The sequence below is a fragment of the Eretmochelys imbricata genome, chromosome 1 (assembly GCF_965152235.1).
Source record: "Eretmochelys imbricata isolate rEreImb1 chromosome 1, rEreImb1.hap1, whole genome shotgun sequence".
Lineage (NCBI taxonomy): Eukaryota > Metazoa > Chordata > Testudines > Cheloniidae > Eretmochelys > Eretmochelys imbricata.
In genome coordinates this window covers 72,775,810-72,797,558 of record NC_135572.1, presented here as the reverse complement: position 1 = coordinate 72,797,558, position 21,749 = coordinate 72,775,810, and positions in this window count along the sequence as shown.

Genomic DNA, 21,749 nt, shown 5'->3' with positions numbered 1-21,749 from the left:
ATAACTCCATGGAACTCAATAGTACTTTATACCCATTTACACCAACTGAGGATCTGGCCCATGGATGATTTCCCCCTTCCTCCTCTTTTCCTCCCTCCCCCCGAACCCCTGCCCCATGCAGAATATAGAGAGAAATTTGGGGAGAAAGATACGATGGGACTTAACTGAAAGTTTTGCTTCAGTATTGACTCTATGATCAGTCCCTGTATGTGCACAATATTTTGACAAACTCAACTGAGCGTCTATCAATGCATTTATATACAGGGCCAAATTGATAATCTTACTCACACAAAAAATCCCACTGAAGCTTTGTTCCAGCAAGGCCTTGTGTGATGTACACCAAAGTGTGCAAGTCTGTTGCAGTACAGTGAAAATGGAGGCTACCTGTGTGTGCAAAATAAATGTAAGCACAGTGCTCCTCATCAATCAGTAGCAAGCTGCAAACCCCTGAGAGCTACTCTCAATATGTAAGTGCACAAGGTAAAATGGGGTAGTGTATGAATGGAGAAGAGGTATGTTGAAAGAACAGGGGTTTCTGAGTGATTATCAACACTCTAATGAAGTTCTTAGCTACACATTTTCATATAGGCTTTCTTCTGCTGCTAAGCAGGAGTAACTCTGTGGTCACATAGCAGCACTCTCATTAATGCAAGACCAGATATCACTGCACTGCCAATACTGCTCACCAGATTTTAGGTTGCATTTACATGTGAAACACTCCACACTGGTTGCATTTGCATCTATAGGTTACCAGTTAACTATCATATCCTAACTCCATCTGGAAGTGGAGCCCAGCTGCTTGTGCCAGGATGTATGCGTATGTGCCAATTCTTAGAAATAACAATAATTATGTGGATCAAACCAGACCAATCGCTACACTCTGAAATGGACTCACACAGGAAAATGATAAAAGACAAAACCACAATTTAATTATCACAATTTTCCTTCCCCATATAGTTCTCCCTGGTTTAGAGATGGGAAAATTCAGACAAATGGATTGTAATTTGACTGAGGTCTGGTCTACACTACAGAGTTAGATCAACGTGATGCACCTTACATTGACCTAACTCTACACTACGATGTTGCTCCTGCCAACGTAAGTCATCCATTACTCTTAATAACTGCACCTTTATGAGAGGTGTAGCACTTAGGTCAGTGTAGTTAGGTCAACCCACTGCCAATGTAGGCCAACTGACAGCCCAGATGGAAGCCTGCTGGGCAGGACTGGGGCTGTCAGTGCCACACAGTGTCCCACACTGACAGCCGGTGCAAGCGTTCCTGGTGCGGACACTCACTGCCAACAGAAGTAGCTAGAGTGGACGTAGAAAACCAATTTAATTACTGCAGTAGCTATATGTTGATGTAATTGAAGTGGACTTAATTTTGCAGCGTAGACATGCTCTAAGATCAAAAGGGAGTACTTAGTGCCTGGGTCATGATTTGAATTCAGGGGCCCATTGCTCTCACTAACAATTAGTACATTATCCCACACTCTCTCACAACATTAGACTGCTGCTTCTTCTAGGCAGTGGAAGAAGTGGCTCAGCTACAGGCAATTGGCTTGAAGAAAGTTTACAAGGCCCTAGGGCTATATGTGGCCACATGTATGGCATTGTTCTCTACAGCTGCAAACTGATACCTGAAAATCAAGAGACCATGGCACAGACCTGAAAGCCTTGGCTGGCCCTGGGGAAGGGAAGCAATAAGGAGCCTGTGATTCATAGGAAAATAAGTGACAAGCTTTCAACATTTGGATTGGTTTGTGTAATTTTACTTTTTCAAGGATATCTTCACAATGAAAGGAACTAGAAACTTTTTCTAAAATAAAGCTGAAGTTAACTCTGATGTTTCTAGGTCCCCCAAATCAGTGGAGATTTCATGGCCATGAGTCTGTGGGCGCCAAATCCTGCCACTGCCTTGTGTAACGTTGCTAAAATTTTTCAACAGTTTGGTGAGATGATTCAGCGTGGCCAGAATTTTAAATCTTTTATGTATAGTTAACTATTGTTAAATAATAAAAAGAGAAGATTTAGGCCCAGTGCTGCAAACAGCTGGATGTCTCCTGTCAGGTACGAAGAGCCACTCCCTTGAAGTTAATGGGAATTGAGGGAACTATGAACCTCACAGAAGTAGCACATCTTGTGGACCAGATTGTGGTACCCATATTCACTACATGGTACCTTATTCCACAGAAGTTAATGGGACTATTTGTTGAATAAGTTGCTACTCAGTATGTGTCAAAATTACGCTCAAAATGATATTATTTATTATTTTCAAGTGAGCTCCTGAGACACTGTGCAGAAAGAAATACTGTTTGTCTATCATATAATAGATCATACTTCGCATAAGAAAAGATCAGGAAACCTATGAAGCATATTATGGAAAATAGAAGACTAGAAGGTATAAGTATATATACTTCTAATGCCATGCTGATACATTTCCCAGATTGACTTTGTGGTTGGAAGCTGTCAGATCTATTTAGAGTACTTTTTGTATAAGGGGGAAAGAATTCTAGGAAGCTTTCAATTATGACCTCAATTCATACTAATTTTAATACCTTCACTCTATTATCCCATAACAGTAAACAAGGATCTTCTTCCTTTTAGCATACTGTGCAACTCACTCACTTTCTCTTCTCTTCTTTCCTACAGGGGGGCATTTCATCTAAAAGGCACTGATGTAAAGGTCTAGGCATTTCACTGTATCTAAATCAACAGAGCTGGTAATGTCAGATCATAATGCAGCTGGCAATGAGACAAAACAAATGACCATAAATAATGTATAAAGAATGAACCCTCCTCTTATTGCTGCAGCCCAAAGTACATCTCCAGGCAATCCATCCATTTACCAATTAGAGAGCACTTTTCAGTGCTCCTGCATTAACCTGGAGAGTAGAGAGCTTGTCTAAGAAATTGTTAAACTTCATCCTAGATATTAAGTCAAAAAATTTTCAGTTCAACATGAGGAATTAATTATGCATGTTTCCATGCATTAAAGAAAAAGATGGGTCTCAGCTGCACCCACATTTTATTAAAAACGTTGTTGTAAAGTACATTATATTACCAGGAGCACTGACATACAAAAAGCTGGGGGTCTATACAACATTTTCATTATTTGTACAACAAAAAATGCTGAATTATTTTCTAAATAAGGAGTATAACATACAGGGTATTTGTGGTTAAACATAGTGTAATATTCTCATCACACAACTTTGATGAAAAGTGAAAATAAACCTCATCAGATCTCAATGTGAAGAACATGACTAACAACATGCTTTTTTAAATTCTACTCTTGAGTCAATATAGGTTTATTGTGTGACTTAAGGCAAATCTTTAAAGATGCGTGGTCTGATTTTCCTCTCCCACAGAAGAATCATTGAGAAGGATTGGGAGGAGAAGTCTAGTGGGAATTCTGTAAGGTTCTCTCTCCTCATAGAAAGAAAAGGAGTACTTGTGGCACCTTAGAGACTAACAAATTTTCCACTGAATGCATCCAATGAAGTGAGCTGTAGCTCACAAAAGCTTATGCTCAAATAAATTTGTTAGTCTCTAAGGTGCCACAGGTACTCCTTTTCATTTTGCAAATACAGACTAACGCAGCTGCTACTCTGAAACCTCTCCTCATAGAGTTTCCTTCTTATTTTGCTCTTTAAGATGAAACTTTTCCAGCCTTTCACTGAGGGTGCGGGTGTGGCCTGGACACATGACAGACCTCTAGGCTCCAAGCTCATAAATCCTGGAGATACTACAAGAAAAGTCAGTGGTGTTCCCTAGGACTCTATCTGCTCCCAATGAACTGCATGGGAGACTATTTGTTTACTTCAAGGGCAGGGGCAGATTGAGCACTGGCAATTACCAAAGGGAGCCTGACACTTCTCCCTGAACCTCTCCTCAAAAGAAAAGACCTGTTGACCTTCTGTTTCTTTACCATCCATCTGCTCTGTCTCCTCCAATCCCTTCCAGGGAGTCAGAAGTCAGGGAAGAGGAAGTAATGGAAGCTTGTTGCAGACTGAACTCTTGGATGGAGATTTTTGAGAATTATACACCTGAGAAGATCAAATAGGGTTTATGCTTTATTCTTTCAAATTGACTACTACCCTTCTTATCAGGCTCCTCACTCACTAAATCACTAAAACATAATATCATGTTCTGTTTCCAAATACAGGCTTCCCTAGGGGAGTATGTAAACGTTCTGACAAATTTCCATCCCTACACACATTAAAGCCATTCCTGATTCATTCCCTTTTTCGTCCCAGCCTAGCCAGCATAATAGTGAGAGAATGTTGATATTAAATGTCTAGCTCAGTTGTTCCCAAACTTGTTCTGCCGCTTGTGCAGGGAAAGCCCCTGGCGGGCTGGGCCAGTTTGTTTACCTGCTGCGTCCGCAGGTTCAGCCGATCGCGGCTCCCAGTGGCCACGGTTCGCTGCTCCAGGCCAATGGGAGCTGCGGGAAGGGCAGTCAGTACGTCCCTCAGCCCACGCCGCTTCCAGGAGCCGCGATTGGCCGAACCTGCGAACGCGGCAGGTAAACAAACTGGCCTGGCCTGCCAGGGCCTTTCCCTTCACAAGCGGCGGAACAAGTTTGGGAACCATTGGTCTAGATCATATATTTTGATGCCAAAGGTTCACATTCTTTTTCAGAACTACCAACAAGACAGAAGAAATTCAAAGCTTCCCAGAGTCTACTTTTTATAAATACCTTCAGTTGAGACTTTTCATAAAATTATTAGAAGTGTGATGTATATATTGCCCTGTTTCATTCACTCCTGGAATCTAATCAATACACCTGAAACCTTGTAAATGTCTATCTTCCATCTACACATTATTAAATGAAAAAGGAATAGTGGGAATACATCCTGGAACACTATGTTGATAAATAATGGTGGAATGAGGTAGTAGAGGTAATTCCCAAAGATTTCATCGCAGCTGATGCAGGAGAAACAAAGTAGAAAATCCTATATACATTAAGCATTGACTAACTGCTGAGAAACAAATTTATTCCTAGGACTGAGTTCACATTTCTTAAATGTGTTACACAAGTAGCAGATTGAGTCTATTGCTGGTGGTTGTGTTCCAGGATGGTCTCATACTAAGAAGAAACAATGTCAGTATAGGTGTAGTAATTTTAGTACTGAAGTCTCTAGACCCTACGGTACATCTGCCTGGACAGGTCCTTCAGTCAAATGATGCCTCAGGCTGTCATTTTTTGCATCATAGAAAACAGTTCTGCTAACCTGGATAAAATCTCCCCACATTCATTACTGCTCTGGAAATCACTGATTTTGGGAATCCTGCTCATGAAGAATAAATAGCAAGAATGAAAAATGAAACTGACAGTTACTATAAGGTCTGGAGACATTTTCAACTCTCTGCCTGAAAGAACTCTATTAAGAGCTTGATGGTGAATTAAGTGATGAATCTTTGAATCTTCCTCCAACACTTTTTAATTGACAGCAAATTTACATGAGTTTAGAGGGAGGTTTTTCATACCCCAAGGGGTTAGGATGGGTTTTGTTGGTTGCTGTTCAATGGTATGTACCCCCTCCTGTTTTACTGTGCAGTGTAGATATGCACATTAATAAGGAGCAAGGATGTCAGCCTTTTCTGGGCTTAGCACACTGTACATCTCCAATAATACACAGAAGTTGATATCAATAAGTAATATTAAAATTAAATGTTTACACTCAGAAGTGTTCAAACAGGAATAAGATTGACTGATTTTTGGTTCCATGTCTTTGCACCTGGACATAGCCCTTCCCTACCCACAAAGCCCCAGTTGTGTAGTGTACTGTAGATGGGAACTTTTCACGTTTGGGGCAGGGAAATCCAATGCCATAGAACTGTTGTTCTCCCCCTTCTCCACCTACTTCTTGGTTCCACCAGTTGTAGCATCCAGGAACAAAATAGGGTGCATCCAACCCAGGGAAATGAAAGTAATTAAAGACAAAAGTTTGTCAAGGACTTACATTATGATAACAAAAAGAGTTTTATTTCTAGAAGGAGAGAGATGTTTTGGAAAAAATAATCACTCCAAATGGGCACATTATAGCTTTTGGATGACAACTTATAAGAACCCTAACCTTCAGTATTTTAAAAGCATTTGGATTTTGTTAATAAATATCACTATTCTTTTTGTTTGAAAAAATGAAAAGAGTAATAGGTATATCAGTATAACTATTTAATGTCCATTCTTCATCATTATGTTGGCCTTGGAATAAATGTAACTTTTAACACTGAAAATCCAGAAAAGACAAGGGCATTTTATTTTAAAACTAAATCATGGGGGAAAAAGTCTAAAAGTTAAATTCACTTAAGAAAAATATATTATTTTGGAAGCTTACACACAACAGCCCAGCTGCCCACAATGGAGTCCCTTTGCCAAGTGCACTTGGGGTGGATCTCTTTATTATGCAAGTCACCTTGGCAGAAAATCTATTGTTTGCATTATGCTAGTCTCCTAATTCCAATTGATTTGTCACCACTCTTTCAATTGCAGCTGTAGGTGACCAGTTTTATTCTTTTTAATGAGGAGATAAAATTATAGGGAACACAGATGGTTTCTAGTGGTACTAGCTACTCAGCTGAAAATGAAAAAACTTAGAGATGAAGTGAAAATGAGGCTTACCTGTTTGTTTGTGTAATTGTAAGGTTGTGTGTGTCTGCATATTAGGACTCATTGAAGTTTTCTTTTTAAATTGATTTCAATAGGTTTTAGATCAGGACCATAAAGCCTCTCGGCCCTGATCCTGCAAGCAGCTCCTGGTGGTAGGGTTCCCAGGTGTGCAGTGTCCACTTATTCACAACAGCTGACAGAACTTGGACCTGGTGGTGGTGGTGGTGTCAGGAATCAGACCCTGCAGCAGAGCCTGTCTGGAAGCAGGGCCTGTAGCAGAGGCAGTCTCCAGGCAACCTAACTAGTGCAGCTGGCCTGTAGTAGACTGCCTAATTGGCTACACTGCCTGATTGGCTGGGAGAGTCAGCAATTCAGCTCTTAAGCTCTTAACCAGAGGCAATAGTCGTTCAGCACCTGTTCAAAGCATTTACCCATGACTGCATTAGTGCCTGCCTTGCTACACTGCATGTAATCCAGCTCTCATTCTCAAGTCTGTTTGCTCACTTTTTAACTTCAACTCTGATCATTGGCTCTGGCCTCTGACCTTGAGCTCTTATTTCTGGCTATTGACTCCTGCTCCAGACACTAGTTGTGACTACCAACATCCTGCTTCCTGACAGATGGAAAGAATCTACCCTAACTGTTCCTTTATTTTTTTTTACTATAGCAAAAAGACATTTATAAATGTATCTCTAGACTAGGGGTGGCCAAACTGTGGCTTGCAAGCCACAGGCAGGTCTTTTACCATTAAAGTGTGGCTTGCGGAGTCCCCCACATACTCCACCTACCACACTCGGGGGAGAAGCTCAGGATCTTTGCCTTGTGGTGGATAGGGGCTTCTGCTGATGAGGATGGGTGGTGTCAGGGCTCTAGCCCTATGGGGTGCACCTCCAGGGGCTTTGGACTTCAGAAGGAGTGGGGCTCAAGCCCCGAACCCTGGCAGGTGCGACTCGGCTCTCAAATGCCTAAAGTCTGTCATAGGCGACTTGGAGGGTCAGTAAGTTTGGCCACCCCTGCTCTAGACCGTGCAGGCACTCAGATAGAACAGCGATGGAAGCAGTGTGAGAAACTAAACAGAGTAAAATTGAATAGCGCATATGTTGTACCTTGATCTGTACGTAGAAAGGTGATTCCATTTGGTGGAAGATCTCAATATTTCAAAATTTGGTTTAATTCTGTTTGGAACAAAACCCAACAACTCTGAAATTCTCCCCAAAATGGAAAAGAGCCTTGGCTCTACGACATTCCACCTGGTGGATCCTGCTAGCCCAGGCTACCAAGGAACTCAGAGCCAGGATTCCCAAGGTCCTGCCTCCCCATCATCCTGCTTGGTGAGCTGAGTCAGAGATGGTAGACCTGACTGAGTTGGGAGCTTGGATCTGGATCTTCCAGGTCTTCCAAACTCTCAACTCTCCATCAGGCCACCAAGTGTTGGGTGGGCAAGCTGGCAGGAAACAGAATAGGGTTCAGAACATGCCTGCTAGGCAGAGTTACATCAGAACTCTGGTAGGTTTCATCATAACTTCATTGAAAATCAAGTTTGTCTCTGAAATATTTGGTTTTGACAAATCTGCCTTTGCCAATGGAAAAATGTCATCCATGAATTTCTGACCAGCTGATTAGGTAGCTAATATTAAATACTGTAAAAAAAAAGAAAGAAAAAAGAAACAGCTGGACAGTTTTTATAAGTAGAGATGGGAGAACAACTGATTTTTTCAATTGGGTGGCAATTCTGAGAAGAAAAAAATGATTCAGATCAAACTGATGCTCACCTCTTTTGGTCTGTTTTAAGTTGAACAAAATGTTTCATTCAACCTGAAAAGTTTTGTTTCAAAGTATTTTTAAAGGGCTATATTTACAAAATGGCAGTAAGAGACGACATGGTGGTGTTTTCCTTACACCCTTTAGCCCAGCAGTCAGAGGACTCACTTTGGGTGTAGGAGATCTAGGTCTGAATCATTGTTCTGTGATCTGTTGAGTGCCCTAATCACCAGGCTATATGGTATTCTGGAGCAGATTTCTCTCAGGCTGTCTTGTTGAAGCTGTTCCACCTGATACGAATAATTAAATAGTCATTAAAGCAGGGGTATTAAAACCTTGGTCACCCCTCCTGTAGGTGACTGCTAGAGCCACCAGGCTACAGCTGTCTCAATTTCTGACTGTTCAAGTATTTCAGACAAAATGAAACTGCATCACCAAAGAGACTGAGAGAAATCTGCCCCAGACTACCCCATATTCTGGTGGGTAGGGCACATTCCTGGGCGGTGAGAGACCAAGTTCATATAATTTCTTCTCATGAGGCAGCGGGGGAACTGAACCTGGGTTTCCCACATCCTTTGTCAGTGCCCTAAGTACTGGGCTAAAAGTGCTAAAGGAGGCACCTGCACCACCTCCTCCTTCTCTGTTTTTCTGAGAAAAAAGGAGTGACCTGGCTTAGGCACCAAATTCCAGGAGCTGGTTCAGAGCTGAGAAGCCTGAGTGGAAATAGATGCCTCCTTCTGGCTTGGATTTAGCCACCGGACTCCCTTTGAGGGGTGAGGCTCAGGCCACATCCCTCTCCTTGGCATTTTCTACTGCCTAGCTTAGGTGGCATCCTAGTCAGTGTGATGGCTTTTTTGTGGATCCCACTCCTTAAGCACCTAACTCTCCCTGTGCATCCTATAAAAAAATCTGGTCACCTAACATGGGGTTGTGAATTACATTAGGAGGCAGAGGGCCTACAAGTTAGGCACTGCAACACTGCACCTTGCAGTGCCTAAATCCTTTTTGTGAATCCCATCCTAGCCAATTGCTGAACATCATACTCATGAAGTGTAAATACTGGATGTGGGATCCCTTGTGAGAAGTGTGGACTCCTGCATGCTGCGGAACTGACATTTTTAAAGGGATCCCTTTGCCACAGCATGAAGGGGAGCTTTGGAGGCAGGTCCACTGGATGTGTTTCTACTTGATTCTGTCACCAAAGCCCCTGTAGAAAGGGAAGATAACACAAGCCTTCATAAATGGTTTCAGAATGGCCTGAGGGATTTCTTGTTCAATCCCTTGCTTTTCAGTTTACAGGTAATGTATATTTCTTTATTATATTTTCAAAGTTTACTGTAACCACAGTATTTAACATAGGCATTGCTCAGTTTGACTGAACTTTTGTCAATCAACTTCTTTTAATACTAATTGAAGTTGTTTGGCTAAAGCTTTATCTAACAATATACAGTTCTGAGACCATTAAAATTACTTGTCAAATGGTTGTTTTGTTTGTTTGCCTTTTTTTGTTTTTGTTTTTTCTTGATGCACTGGAAATGCACAGTATTGTACAAAGGGTAATGGAGTAAAATACATCATGATCAGGATCACTATGACGGTTTTGTTTCCTACCTATAACCTTTTTATACAGAAAATAAACCTTTTCATGTGCAAACTTTCTGATATTTATATTTAACCCTTTAAAATCTGACCCTTACCCATAACTTTCACATATCATTGCTTGTTTGTAAATGATGATCAACTTTAAATGAACAGTTGTCAAGTAGACAGCAGCAACGTGGCCATTCAGAATGGATTTAGAAGCAAGTCTCTAGGTAGGAACATTTTCTTCAATTTTTTCTCCTGAAATAAACACAACGTATTGAATGCTGCACAGCCATTTACAATTTGGAATGGCCAGAATTGTGGCTGACCATTAGGGATTTGCACTGCAATAGAAACTAAGTCTCCTGACTGGAAAACTCCATTTAATTTTTCCTCTTTTCCCCAGAAATACATGTTCCAATGCTTCTAACTTGTGACCTTAGGGACTGACCTGAAAGTCAAAGTTAAAGGAGGCAGCAGTGTAAAAGAACTCATTGCAGCTGTTTTGGAAGCTAACAAGGAAAACCAGTATGATGGAAAAGAATGGAACAAATTCCTTTCTCTTATGTGTCATTAGGAAGAGGAACTAGCAAAACAGATACCATGACAGAAGGAAACTGATAACTGTCTGAGTATCTTAAATGCAGGAAGACAGATTTAGCAATGTAAAGTATATTTTCAATCACATTAAAAGCCTAAAGAACACAAATATTTTTCCTTCCCTCTCATAATCCAGTTGTCTTGGTATATTCTGAGATAGTGCTTAACCAATTATTAGGCCTTTGGATCCTTAAACTATCTTAATGCTTAATTCTTGAGTTTTTGAGTGTCTCCTAGGCCTCTGACATGTAGGACCTGAGAAACTGGCTACATAACACTGCAGTGATCCATACTTCTCTCTTTTATCTATTGATATTTGCTTCTATTTAGTTAAGAACCATAACCAATGAGATATATGTTGCCCTGGAAAGGAACTCAAGCGATTTGCCAGTACAGCTTCTCTTATACTATTTCCTTCATCTATTTTATACACTTCTATTGAGATAGTAACTTATTACTGAAGATCTGAATGAAGTCAAAGGTGCCATTTGTTGACTTCAGCTGATATTGAACTAATTCCAGATGTCCTGTCATTAATCCCACAGTGAGATCTCAGCTGCACCATCAATTAACTGAACTAATCAACTATTCTCAGAAAGGTGCAAATCAGATGGTAAAGATACTATCTCAAAATTCTGCATAGTTTTTTGAAGAGAAACTCTCTGTCTAGTGCAGTTTCTTCCTCAGATTCAAGTAACTGAGAGCCCAGAATGAAATACTCCTTCTATAGTCTACACTAGCAAAATTACCTGAGGCTTCCATGGGATTGAGTCTAATTATGGAATGCACAGTAAAATCAGAAATCCTCTCCTCGAACTGTGCATCCCCTTTGTGACATGGGACTCCTTCTCAGATAAAGACTATACAGTGGGTGTAATGTGATTTTAAAATGGTTTTGTCTTATAGTAGGGATAGATTTGGCCCTGCAAGGAGGTTACATATCAGTATGAATTTCTATGGCTGAGTTATATACACCTGAAAATAAATGTAACAACAGACACATCCTTTATCATAATTAAGCTAATGACACTACTGTAATAACCCAAAGGAATTTAGTAGCCTCCATTTTGCTGCAATGTAGGATGGTGAATCCTTAACCTAAGATAAATATTCTTAGGGGGCTTCTGTTTCCTAGCTGTCAAAACCTGTGTGTTGGGTCTTCATGATTAGCCGGTTTAATATATGGGCCTCAAAAAGAACAAGGCAGGCTGTCTGGGCTATAAGTCAAGACAGCTTTTCATCTTCATATTAGGAATACAGAAGTAATCATCCCAGAGTGATAGACACAACGGAGACTCAAACCAGGAGAATGTGCATGCAATTGGATGTGTGATTCAGTCTGACAAGAATTCAGTTCAGTTTGACAAGAAAATTATTTAAAATCTGAAAAAAAGTTGTTTCTGCTGGGAGATAAAGGCCTCACCAAGGAATAAACAACCGAAACTTTTCTTGTAAAGAATCTGCTGTCATCTAGTTCTTTAGTCTAACACAATATGTCTTCATTATAAGGCCAGGGAAAGAAATGAATCACACACCCAATTTCAGCTAGATTATGACTCTTGTAGCCACAGCTGTATTGTGGGTGCATGACAGTTTGTTGATTCATTCTGCTTATGGACAACAAAGGCAACCCCTCCTCTCCTCCCAAAAAACAAACCAGACCAAAACAAAACAAAAAACCTAACTCTCTGGGAAGTTGCTCGAACATATCCTGGAGGGGTAGCTTTAAAAAAGTGTGCAAGCAGGTGGAGAAGTCTGCCTCTTGGCACACAACCCACCTCATCCAGCCACATTACCTTCAGGCTCTGGAGTACTTCACATGCTAGCTTTATATTCAGGGAGTGCAATATATTTTAAAGCATATTTTATATGTATGGCGTAGTACTGTGCTTCATATTTGTGTCTCTATCTGAAAACACCTAAAACACCTTAAAACATCTCTCGCTGTTGAGGAGAAAAAAAAAAGATTAGGCTTGATTTGTGCTCCAATTTGTATAAAGCTCAGTTCTGAATATCAACCAGAAGGGTAGGTTTTGCTCTGAGAAAACTGCTTTTCTGCCTTGCTAACTTCTTTGTCCTGTACTTTAGACCCACGGCCAGAAACATAAATCAAATCTCACCTGAGGTCCCATTCCTTCCCACAGGTCCCAATTGCTTTTTAAAAAATATAATGATCCAAACCCCAGCAGTAGGACTGTAGTGTCTGAGGCTAGTGAAATACTGTAATAGCTTTATTGAGATTGGTATAGTGAGCCAGCTGCTCCTACAACACACACCATGGCCATTGCCATTCTAAACACTAAACCTCCTGAGTTGTAGTGGGGGGTTATCATTTCCATGGGGCTCCTGCTTTACATCTGGGGGGTTGAGTAGGGAGGGGAAGCTCCCTGTGAATGTGAGATTGGAGGGACAGGAGGGGGAGTGAGAGGAGCTGCTAAGATGGGGTTTAAGGGAGGAGGTGAGGAAAGCTGGCTCCATGTTGGGAACGTGTATCCTGGCAGTTTCCACTGCCATTCCTATAGCACCTCCTGGGCATCTGGTGCCCTGTGCCCTACCCCCCTTGTAATCTGGCACCCTGTTCACTAACTTACCCTGCCCTTCACTCAGCTGCTGATACCCTTTCCTGTCCTTCACCTCACCTTGGTGGCTGGTGTACATGCTCCTGCTCTTCTGCCAGGCCAAATGTCTCTGATGGGACCTGCAGTGGCTGGAAGGTGGGACCAGGATGGGTTGGGGGATCCTATCTGTTCCCCAGTGGCTGGCCTAATTATGTGCGACACAGTGTATACTCCAGCCCCACCCTGTTCAGGTCCCTGCATTTGTCTCCCCCCATACTAACCTTCCCATGTGTGCATGGGGGAGAAAACATAGCCAGGTCCTACTCTTGCCTCTGCCAGATATTGTGAGGGCAATAAACATTGGGGGGAAGGATGGAAAAAACAATGCAGAGACACAGTGCCCTGAGATAATCTTAGTTTTGCCTTGCTGTGATGAGGTATACAAACCCCACATACCTCAGGTGAGGGTTAAGGAATTACTATAGACACTATAGAAAAGGTCTCAGAGTAACAGCCGTGTTAGTCTGTCTTTGCAAAAAGAAAAGGAGTACTTGTGGCACCTTAGAGACTAACCAATTTATTTGAGCATGAGCTTTCGTGAGCTACAGCTCACTTCATCGGATGCATACCGTGGAAACTGCAGTAGACATTATATACCCACAGAGACCATGAAACAATGCCCCCTCCCACCCCACTGTCCTGCTGGTAATAGCTTATCTAAAGTGATCATCAAGTTGGGCCATTTCCAGCACAAATCCAGGTTTTCTCACCCTCCGCCCCCCCCCCCCCAAACTCACTCTCCTGCTGGTAATAGCCCATCCAAAGTGACCACTCTCTTCACAATGTGTATGATAATCAAGGTGGGTCATTTCCAGCACAAATCCAGGTTCTCTCACTTTAGATAAGCTATTACCAGCAGGACAGTGGGGTGGGAGGGGGTATTGTTTCATGGTCTCTGTGTGTATATAATGTCTACTTCAGTTTCCACGGTATGCATCCGATGAAGTGAACTGTAGCTCTCGAAAGCTCATGCTCAAATAAATTGGTTAGTCTCTAAGGTGCCACAAGTACTCCTTTTCTTTTTAGAAAAGGTCTGTCATTTCATTAATAGAAAACAATATGCACAAACCTTGTTATTTCAAATGATGTTTCCCAAACACTTCAATCCAAACACACAAGAGTTTAGATAACATGATAAAACAAGTTTATCAGCTACAGAAAGATAGATAGATTTTAAGCGATTACAAGTAATGAGACATAAAAGTCACAGTTGGTTACTAAGAAATAAAAGGTAAAATGCAAACTAATATCTAACTTAGCAAGCAAAATGCACTTAAAGCAAAAAGGTTTCTCTTCCCACATGCTTATAGCAGTCTGGCTGGATCTTTCAGCCAGAACCCCTCCCACAGGTCAATGATGGTTCTTTTGTCTCTCAAAGGTCCATCTGATTTTCTTGACACCTGGTTGAGGCATCAATTTGCCTTTTGTCTCTGAGGAATTGGTTTGGGCTGCTTCCCCAGATTTGGAATAAGCCTTAGTAACGTTATAGAGAATCTTATAACATTACATACAATGTTGCTACACATATTTTACCAGGACAAAAATTATCAGTGAATTATGAGTTTTCAAATGATACCACCAAAGACATACGTTGTACAAATTTATCAGAGTCTTATAAAAGAGGTGAACATAGGGGTACAGTCTGTCACACTGATCTTTTGGAATCCTGCAGGGGACAATCTTGGATTGGACACCATTCAATATTTTCATTAATGTTTTGGATAATGGAATGAAGAGTACAGTAGAAAATTTGTGTGTAACACCATGCTGGGATGGGTTGCAAGCACTTTGGATGAAAAGATTAGAATTCAAAAAAACCCTGAGAGACTGAAGAATTGCTTTGAATTCAACCAGATGAAATTCAATAAAGAGAAGTACAAAACACTTCACATAGGAAGAAAAAATCAAATGCTTAACTATAAAATAACTGACTAGCCAGCACTACTGCTGAAAAAGATCTGAGGTTTATAGTGGATCACAAATTGAGTATGAGTCAACAATGTAATGCAGTTGTGAAAAAGGCTATTATCACTCTGAGATGTATTAACAGGAGTGTTGCATGTTACTCCTGGGAGATAACTGTCTCAATCTACTCAGGATTCGTGAGGCCTACTGTGCCAATTTAGGAATCCCCCCTTTAGAAAAGATGTGGACAAACTGGAGACAGTCCAGTGGAATCAAAGATGGAATAGGGGAGCATGGCCAACATCAAAAGTTCAAGAACAATTAATTAGACCCCACAGAGTCATGAGATTTCTTTAAAAAAATTATTATCTCATGTTTATTAGTCTGTCTCTTGATTTTATATATATAACTCTAACTGGCCATAGCCAATTTGTGTGTGGCAGTGAATGTTGCCAACTCTCCCAGATTTGTAAAGTAAGGTGGTTTTGGCCCTGTCTGCGGGAGCTCTTGCTGAAATACCAAGCTGAGATCAAATTACATAGATTTGTATAAAATACTCCCTGGTGGTGGAGAGCTGCTAGTTTCTCCCTAACATTTTAATTAATTAATTCTGTGCCACACCAGCCCCAGATCTACCTGTCCCCCAGCCCATTTGTTAATTATGCACCACCCCAGTCCCACCTCAATGCTGCCATCCTCCACCCACAGCTCTACATCTGCCCCTTGCCCCTCAGTGCACCTCCGCTCCCACTGCAGCTCCAGGGTTTCCTTATCTATCCCTCTCAGCCTGGAGGGCTGAGGCAGGTTTCTCTTCTTCCCCTAGCCAGGCCTGGGAGAGGGGCAGTTCCGTGAGTTCTTTGTCTCCTTCTGTCCTTTCCCAGTCCTGGTGTTGCAGGGATGAAAGGAGAGGGGGAGAAGCAGAGAGCCCATTTTTCATAGGAGGGAAGGGAGAATCGGGGAGCAGGGTTAGCCTGAGCTGCTGCTGGGATCTTTCTGGTCCCTCTTTCCTCTTCCCCTCCTGTAAGAATAGTGCTGGCTGCTCCCTCTCTCACTGTCCTTACTCAAAACACCTTCTGGGCTCCTGAGGAAAACCCCTGCCTCTTTCCTGCAACAGTCCTTCTTTTTCCTAGGAGGTGGGGAAGTGAGGAAGGCAGCCAATCAGAGGAGTTTCACTTTCCCTCTTCCCAGGACTGACTATCGAGTGAGAGCTGGTGATTCTCATGCCAGACTGGTTTCCACAGGGGCTAAAATCATGCTAGTTGCAATTTCATCCCAAGAGTTGGCAACACGGAAAGGGGACAGTGCAGATTGCTGAGTGTGGCAGGCTGTGGCTGTTGGAGAGAGAGGGCATTCATTCCAAGAGTCAGAAGCATCCTTCTACAGCTGTGGAGCCCAGGAGACCCATGGAAAGTCAAAGAACCAACAACCGTTGAGGTTCTTCTCAGCTAGACTGAACCCTAGTTGACCTGCCATAGGCCCCTGCACAACCCTAGAACAAGTTGTGTGCAGAGTTGACTTAATGACAGCTCTGCTTCTCCCTTCTACCTTTCTCCTAACATCAGTAATGGAGTAACTGAGACTCAGGCCCTGAGTCCTCTTCCTTAGTTACATACAGAGTGCATACTCCCCATCTGAAGCCCCAGAATCTATGAGGTTTAAATATTCTACTGATAGTTGCACCCAACCTGATTATCTGTGTGTTTCAGTCTCCATATGCCACATCCAAAATATACCTCTCACACAGATTCCCCCCACCCCGTTTAATTCAATTGGAAGAAAAAATACTTGTAAGAAATAGCAGTTTTGTACATCCCTATTTCATGGGATCAAATGTAGCATTTATACTTATCTGTATGTGCATTGCTTTTATAAAATTAAAATCATAGCTGTATAGTTACAGTGTATTTACTTAGTTGTTAAAATTAACATTTTGTGATGAAAGATATTTGTGCCCTTTAGTAAACTGTGTAATTTAAACGTCTGCCAAAAAATTACCAATTATGCCTTATAAAATTGGGTGTGCCTGAGATGTTATACCTAAATATCTTTAAAAACCCAACCTAATAATAAAAGGGAAAGAAATGTTGGAAAATATCATGTTTTAAATTATGCCTACCTACCTACCTAATATTTTTATAATGCTGCCCATCATCTTAGTATCTGGGCAGCTTCCTGTTAAAATCAATAGTGAAGTCCACAGTAGAGTTCATGGATTAAATTCAAAACATTGCTAAACTTGCATCTAATGTATGGCTAATTCACCATAGACACTTGAGATCAGTGACAGGTTTCAGAGGAGCAGCCGTGTTAGTCTGTATTTGCAAAAAGAAACGGAGTAGTTGTGGCACCTTAGAGACTAACCAATTTATCTGAGCATAAGCTTTCGTGAGCTATCCGATGAAGTGAGCTGCAGCTCACGAAAGCTTATGCTCAGATAAATTGGTTAGTCTCTAAGGTGCCACAAGTACTCCTTTTCTTTTTGAAATCAGTGATGTAGCCAGTAACAGTCACAGTCTGTTTTCTGTGCCAACCTCATAGGATTTCTAGCCACAGCAGGTAGCAGTTGATAGATACTCACAATTACTCTGTGCAGCAACAGTAATATAAATTATTACCCAGCAGTGGGTCTGCTGAAACATATACTACCCCTACAGGTAATAATGGAATTGATAATAAATTATATTATCTATAATTCATAGCTACTGACATCAGCTGTCATCATACTATCTATCCTCTTATCTTTGATATCCCATATTCAGAAATGCCCAAAGTTTGCTACTTGTTTTTATAGTTTATAGCCATACCAACTGTAACGAGACCAATTAATTAAGGTGGGCTATTATCAGCAGGAGAAAAAAAACGTCTGTAGTGATAATCAGAATGGCCCATTTCAAACAGTTGACAAGAAGGTGTGAGTAACAGTAAGGGGGTGGGAATTAGCATGGGGAAATAGTTTTTACTTTGCATAATGACCCATCCACTCCCAGTCTTTATTCAAGCCTAATTTAATGGTGTCCAGTTTACAAATTAATTCCAATTTAAATTTAAACTGTTTCTGGTATCAAGAGCCACACTTCGGCTATATCCTGCATTGCTGATCTAGAGGCACATACAAATCAGGCTATTACTCCCTTCCCTCTTCACAGCCCTGCACTGAAGTGGGGCACAACTGCAGTCCTTGTGCTATCTAGAAAACAGGGAATGCACCCACCATGTATGTCCGGGAGTATATGAGAAACTACATATTGGACAACAGCAAAGGCACAGGCATGCTCTCACTCTTATGTATATGCCAGCAGTGTGTGTGAATGTGGAACATCCTGAAAGGATGTAGCAGCAGGCACGCTACCTAACAATCCAGGTTGTTCAGGAAGGAATTTAGCTTACCTGAGGCTGAATTCCATCTGGAGCTCACCTCAGGGCAGCATGGATCACTGGCCCTAATGCAAAAATGTGCTTTAAGGTGGCAGCTAATTAGCAAGATAACTTCGTTGCCGCAGCAGCCTTGCATGTGCTAAATTTCCACATTTCTGGAGAGCGGGCAGAATGCTGGCTTGAAATCATCTTTCTGGTCCCCTGATCCTGTTCCAGCAGGAGCTAAAATGGCCCACAGTGTAACTTTGAGGACCATAGGGGTTTACTCTGAATTAATTTGGCTACACTTGTCCCATAGGGACCACCTAACTGGCTGAAGATCAGACAGAGTGCCTTGTACTCTTCCCCTTGCTGCCCTCTGCATGTCCATTTCATGGAGGTGTGGCAAATGGGTGGCATAAAGCCAGCTATGCCAGTTCTATTCCATGCTAATATTTCCCCTGTCAGGCAATACTCAATGTCTACAGTTCTGGCCAGGGGTCTGCCCCCTGAGACTGATTCTCCACTGCCTTTCTCTTTATGCAGTCATGTGGAGCTGCGCAAAGTTAACACAATGTATGTGTAAACTGCTGTCCAAGTTAAGAAGAAGGAGAAGGCGGCCCCATATTTCACATTTCGATTCTCCAGGTGAGCTTGGATTTGCTGGAAGGCTTTGTTTGCACTAACAACTGAACTATTCAGAGGAACACCACTTACAGATTTCAGCAATTCTTCCTTAGAAATTGCTGGGTGCCACTCAAAAGGAGTCAGGAGTTCAAGACGTAATGCTCTAATAAAGCTGTACATCCCAAAGTGAGCCATCTGCAATGATACTGCATCATCAGTAAAGTGAATCCAGCAGATATCCTATACATTACAGTGAACAATTTCAAATCTCATCTCCCTACAGCGCTCCAAGTGAAATGAAGCTGAATAGAACAAATCCTGATTTTTCACATTTACTGTTATTAAAGAAAGGAACAAAGTAGTGCCAAGGGGAATAAGAGAATAAAGCTATGGCTATTCAGTTGTGAAGAAAGTAAATTAATAAAACTAACCTCATTTCTTTGGTACATGGTTTCAGTAGATGCCCCTGGAGAACAATTCCCTTTATAGAAAAGAGTAAGGTGGGGAACAGACTTTATTCTTCAGCTATAGCTTTCTCCAGTGCTATTGACAGACTTTGTGTATCATCAGCAGCTAAGTGTTGTCATGTTTGTTGTTAGATATATTTTGAGCTATATTTGGTTTTGTTTCTTCTACTATTGTTTATAACTTTTCAATGATGTTTGCTGGAAACTTTTGAAAAACCATAATATTCACATGCACATTTTAAACTCTGGCAGACAGAAGGTTCAAATGTTGACCATTGGAGGCTGATCTTTTTGTTGAGCTAATCTTCAAAAAGCATTACACTTCATGTGCATATGAACTATTAAATCCATCTTTAGCTTTTCCTGGGTGAGAGCTAATGCAGTTGTGTTAAAAAGCCTTTATGTGTTGTGACAAACGGAACAACCTCCAGGGCGCTCATCTGCCATGGAGCTGATTTTTCATTTCAGTAGCTATCTGAGTGATGCATGGAGAAATATTTTAAAGTTGTTCTACTTGGTGACTTTATACTTAGGTGGCACAGTTTAGACATTAGCACAGTTCCATTAAATGAAGTGGCAGGAGACAGGAATGTACTTACACTAGTAACTTACCACTACTCTCCCCATCAGAATATCCCACAGACCAGGGGGTCTCAACCTTTTTTTTCCTGAGGCACCCCAACATGCTACAAAAATGTGTGGTCATGATACTGAATTGTACGTCTCCAGTAGCAACACCTGGAAAATTGTGCCTCGTGGAGCTTACAGCTGTACAGGAAACTCCAGAATCTCCCTACTTAAGGGAAGGAACTTGTGTTGACTTCTACAATTAACTAGCTCCATAAGCCAGCCTCACCTCATCCCTGCCCCCTTTTTAGACACAGGGCAGATCAAGAATGGCAATTATTGCTAGTCCCTATCTGTGGAGTGCTCAAGTATCTTTTTCTTCCCTTTGTTCATCCTTGCAGGAGATTAACACAATCTGTCAATGTCTTTATAAATGACTTTGGATTCTGGGCTTTTCCAGATTTGCTAATCTACCACATTTTGCAGCTCAGATCTTCTCAACTGTTATGAAAACAAAAATAAACCGCATTTATGCAGTGTACATACCATTGAGTACTTCCCCCCCAACCGCATTCTGAATAATCATTCTTCAGAAGTAGGATCTGAAGGATGAACATCAAATCTATCATTCCAGAATAACCTTAAAACTTGAATACCCTGTCTGAGAATACAACTATGTTATCTAGATAACCATGTCAAGATGGAATTCTCCTCTATATGTGCAAAATACGATCTAGGAGATTTTTTAAAAATGTTCTCCCCTTACTTAGATAGTGATTCAAATAATTTATAAAGGTAACTCTAGGAAACTATACCTCCTAACATTATTTTATAGGTAAAACTAAGTAACCTGAGGAAATATGAAATAATGTCCCCTGGGAAGATACTTGTACACTGTAATCAAGTTACCTCTTGATCTTCTTTACATAAACTAATTATCTTAAATCTTTCACTGTAAGACATTTTTCTGGCCCTCAAATAATTTGTGTGGCTCTTCTTGGTACCTGCTTCAATTTTTCAACATGCTTGTAAAAATGTTTACATGAGTACTATACGCAAAATTCCAGGGTGCTTCGCACCAATGCTATTTACAGAAGTAAAATGACCTCCCTATTTCTACTCCCCGTTCATGCATTCAAAGATTGTATTTGCCCTTTTCCCCACAGCATCTCAGTGGAAACTCACATTGAGTTACTGGTCTGCTATGACCCCTAAATCCTCTTCAGTGTCATTCCTTTCCAGAATGTAGTCTCCCATTCTGTAGGTGTGGCAGACATTTTTGCTCCTTGATATATGACACTGCATTTGGCTATATTAAAACACATTTGGTTTGATGGGACCCAGTCTATCAAGTGATTCAGATTGCTCTGTATGACTGCCTTGAAATCATCATTATTTATTGTACCTCCAATCTTTATGTCATCTGAAAATTTTATTAGCATTCACTTTGCATTTATTTCCAGGACATTAATAAAAATATTGAATAGTCAGGCCGAGAACTGGTCCCTGCCAAACCCCACTAGAAACACCCCTATCTGATAATAATTTCACATTGACAACTAATTTTTTATATCGGTCAGCCAGTTGCTAATCCATTTAATGTGTTTATTGATATGTATTTTTAATCATGCTGTCATGCGGTATTAAGTCAAAC